The 4831-nt window shown below is 32.7% G+C and overlaps 1 pseudogene; it reads left to right on the plus strand.

Moving 5' to 3' along the window:
• LOC104762901 overlaps nt 4275-4831 on the plus strand; it is a 3393-nt pseudogene continuing 2836 nt past the window's right edge.

Consider the following 4831-nt stretch of genomic DNA (forward strand, 5'->3'; position numbering starts at 1 on the left):
CCAAAGTTGGATAATATATGGAAACACCGAGATAACGCGCGTTGGAAGCGATAAACACATAAGTCAACATGTTTAGTTCCGCTCCGAGACATAACGCATCTGTGCCGAACAAGTCGATGATCAGAGCCGTTGGCTTTTGATGCATGGCATCGATCTTTGATCGGAGGGCTGGAACGGCTTCACGCATAATGACCCCTATCTTGGTCACCACGTGGTCTTCCGGGTCCACTAAACCAGAAATGTTCGGCGAAGGAAGAGCGACGATGTCCACGCCGGTTGAGTGTAGGAACTTTGACTGAGCGGAGGCTGCGTCGGTTTCAAGGACGAAGACGGTGACATGGAAGCCGTGGTTAGCGGAGAGACGGTTAGCTAGCTCGATCACCGGCATGACGTGGCCCATTCCGGGACTGGAAAACATGGCGGCATGTGGTTTTGTGATATGCATCACTACTCCTTCAGTTGGCTGGCTACTTGTTTAAATTTCGAGAGATTTGTTTTTGTTATTCTTTTTGTTGTTGATGGATGGGTTTCTATGGTCATTGCATATGCGTTACTTACTAATTTATAGTCATATTCTATCACTATTTGTAGATTAAATAATTGATATTGACCATACATTTATTGTAGTCTAAAAGTTGTATTAGGTGATAAAACAAATTAAGAAAAAAGTAATGACAAAAATATATGACTAAATAAAATGACTAAATGACTAAATGAGTAATTAGTAATAGCTAATCTCATATTTTAATAAAATGACTAAATATCGAGTTTTAAATTAAAGTGTAGTTTTTCTTCTTACTTTATACAATTTATATAAGCTTATATTCTAGGAAAATTTATGATGGAGTAAATAGACATATCTGATTTTTTAGCTGAATCATGTATTTATGTTCAAATTTGGTAATTTACTAAATACGTAATTAAAATTTGATGTTTTGTAATTAAAATTAAATCTTAATTAGCTTTTAAAGAAGTGTATAAACATTCTAGAAGAAGTGTGGGAATATTTTAGTAATACCATATTTGCTACTCCATATACAGTTCAACCGCCGGCTTGGTTTGCGTGTGAGTTGCATTTTTTGTTTGCTTTTACTGGTGCACATGGCCGGACAACTGACTATCAGTAATATTAAATATATGCAGAGATGCGGTATTACCGCAAGATATTTTCAGTGTATATTTCTTGTATTTTATTTTAAGAGATATTCAAATTTTACATATAAAAAAAAAGTTCTTCCGAGAAAAACATATAAAAAAATAAATTTTGTGAAATAAATTTAATTTAGTTTTTCAGCATCAAAAATTTTAACTAAATGAGAAAACGGCAAAGATATTTACATGTGCTGATTAATTTAGTTTTACATATGGCGTTTAATCCAAAATTTTGTTATAGGAACGATACATAAACTAAAATAAAAAAGAGAATATTTTATAAAATCCTTAATTAATAAGTAGATTGTTTTTGTTTATAGATTGAACAGAGTGCAGTGCACGATGGTCAATGGCTGACCATATTGAGATATGGAGTAAAGACCAGTCCGGGTCTTTTTTTTTTTTTACTTTGAGAATCCCATATTTCAGTTCCATAACACAAATTCATCTTAACATATAAAAAAAACATATTAAATGGATATAACAAAAAAAAAGAGAAGAAAGAACACAAATTCATATATAAAAAAACATATTAAATGGATTATGCAAATAATAGGCATAGATATGCGGATATAAGACTTAGAAGTAATGTAATTTTATTTGTTTAATTTATGTGTAAGATGAACAATGGAAAAAGATTTTGTAAAACATAACGTGACGTATGGTGAAAAGTAAACAGAGATAGAATATGGTTTTTTGTTTGGTTTTCAGTTAAATATAAAACCCAATAATATGTGATAAGTATTTACTAACAAACAAAACCATATATAATGATTGTGACAAAAAAATTAAAAAATAGTTGTCTGTATTTGTGGCATTAATATGGATAGATTATTGTTCATTGCCGCGAGATCTATCTACCACCTCAATTGTCCTACAAATATTTATGATAAGATAATTATAGTATGATCATGTGTAATTGAGCAAAAATCTTTCGAGGAACATATAGAAAATGACCAAATTAATCAGCACATGATCGGACTCACGTTGGAGATGGTGGATCACATGCCAGTAATATTTTGTTTATCTTATTTTAAATATATTAGTAATTAACATTGACGAGTAATATGTATACATATGCTACTGGTGAAAGAAATAAATATGTATGTATGTTTTGATGGAGAAGAAAATATAACTTTAGGAGAAAAGAAATAGAAGTGTTTTGATTCTATGATGAAACTACCGAATGCAATTATATATAGGCTTTTTATATAGAGCCCACGTATATAAATCAAACTCGTAAAACGAGTAATTCACCACACAAACATTTCCTTTTTTCTTTAAACCTAACCCTACTATCTATCTTCATTCATTTATTCATGAATATCATCATGTCTTTGATTGCTCGTAACTAATTGGTCACATTATCTAATCAATCCCAGCTGATCTTACTTTAGTAACTGATCCATCACATGCCTTACGTACAATCGATCACTGATGGAGAAAAGAAAAACAAAACTGAGATTCACCATTAATGATATAGAGCTTATAAGTTAAGGCGACAATCGGAGCCAAAGATTACAGATAAAGGAACTTATTATCGGCTATAACGTCCTACAAGAACATCATATTCATCACTCATGTTTCCACAAACATCATAGCTAATACAGTTTTAAAATTCAAGATTACTCTATTAAAAAAACTCAACAGGATAACGAGGCCCGTGGCCAGTGGATGCCATAAATTATATTTGTTCATTCAAAGATTACATTATATGATGGCGGTCAGAGATAATCACCATTTAATCATAAAACTCGAAAATTGGACCACTGTTGTTGAAATTTTTGTCTATTACATATATAATATATAACCTATGACAACATTTTCTTGATTCCTTCTCATGCAATCTCCGTCAGTACGTAATATATTCTTCCTGCTCTCTGATAAAAACAAATACATTTAAGTTATAAATGGTCACGAGTCAAGACATTTTAAATAAAATTTCACTGAGGAAATCATTGAATTCTTTTTAAATGGTTTCAAGGAAGGAAAACATCAAATTAACCGATAACCATTACTCATCAAATTATATATGAAGGAAATTAAATCACCAAATTAACCATATACAAAATTTTGTAAATGTCTTGATTTCTTATCTCGCTAGCTGTCTGTCTCCGTAGTTACGTAAAATAATTCAGGTGATCACTAATGAGACGAAATATATAACTTGTTAAATGTAAGTCAACTGGCTGGAACGAAGAAAGCGGATCTCCGTTTTACGTAACGTAAGAACGACTTTATATTAACCACTCTAATTTGTTTATATATAGAGGGGTCCGTCTTTGGAGTTGATAATATTATGGCGTTATGGTGTCGTCTTGTCAGTTGTCACCTAAGTAAATATTTAATATCATTAGTACACGTCAAGAAAAGAAAAGAAAAGAAGAATTGATTTTACTACTAGAATCCTTGCCACAACCGTAAATAATTTGCAACAAGGTGGTCTAACTGATCCATCATATGTGCGGTACTGCGGTCTAATTAATCTAGCATCACCTGTTATAGTCATAGATTATTGTTAATTACATACCGTGTATATAAGATTGAATAATTGATATTAACTCTGATATCAATATGTGGGGTACTGTGCAATGGGCATTATAGAAAAGTTATTTTATAATTAATCTTTCTGATATGGGTTACCTATGCCTCCTAATTCTCTCTTCCCCCTTTCCATTACAAGCTTATAAAATTTACTTAATACTCTCTCAATATTTTATACTGTTTTTGCATTTCATTCTACAAACGGTAAAAAGAAAAAAAAAATCCAAAGATTAAAATTATGTAAAGGGTTTTTCGCAATAATTAAAATTATGTAAAGGGTTTTTCGCAATAACTAAAATTATGTAAAGGGCTTTTTTAACAAATACAAAGAAAAGGGAATTTGATCAACGATTTTTTTTTTTTGATCAACGATTAAAAGAAGAAAAACATAAATATGGTTAGCAAAAACCCTCCTGATCTATATAAATTCTGATTTAAGCCCATTATTGAAACCCAATAAAGCAAATAAATTCTCATGTAAGCTCATTACAAAAACCCAATAAAGCATTATAATTTGGCCCATTTTTTAAAAATAAGCAATAAAGAAACGGCGTCGTTCGAAAGTACGTCAACGCCTGGTGCTACGATCAACCATCGTCGAGTCTCCTTCCTCTTCTTCTTCTCTCTCTCTAGTGGGTCACACTCACTCCACACCCGTGAAAAAACCCTAGGAACCAAAATATGATGAACCTCTCGAGATCCGTCGCGTTGATCTCTTTGTTCCTTCTTCCTTTACTTAGTTTCTCCTTCTCCGTCGATAATCCGACGGATCGGCGAGTTCTGGTTCTTCTCGATGATCTATCACTTAAGTCCTCTCATTCTATCTTCTTCAACACTCTCAAGTATCGTGGGTTTGATCTCGATTTCAAGCTAGCTGATGATTCGAAGCTCGCTCTTCAACGATACGGCCAGTACTTGTACGATGGGCTGATCATCTTCGCCCCATCGACAGAGCGTAAGATCTTCGATCTGTCTCTTGATCGATAATTTTGTTTTATATTCTGGAATCGATTTGGTCATATCTCATTTCATTGCTTATATAGGGCTTGGAGGATCTTTGGATTCGAAATCCATTGCTGATTTCGTTGATTCCGGTCGTGACTTGATCTTATCGGCGGATACTTCTGCATCTGAT

This window comes from Camelina sativa, chromosome 18 (genome assembly GCF_000633955.1).
Source record: "Camelina sativa cultivar DH55 chromosome 18, Cs, whole genome shotgun sequence".
Taxonomy (NCBI): domain Eukaryota; kingdom Viridiplantae; phylum Streptophyta; class Magnoliopsida; order Brassicales; family Brassicaceae; genus Camelina; species Camelina sativa.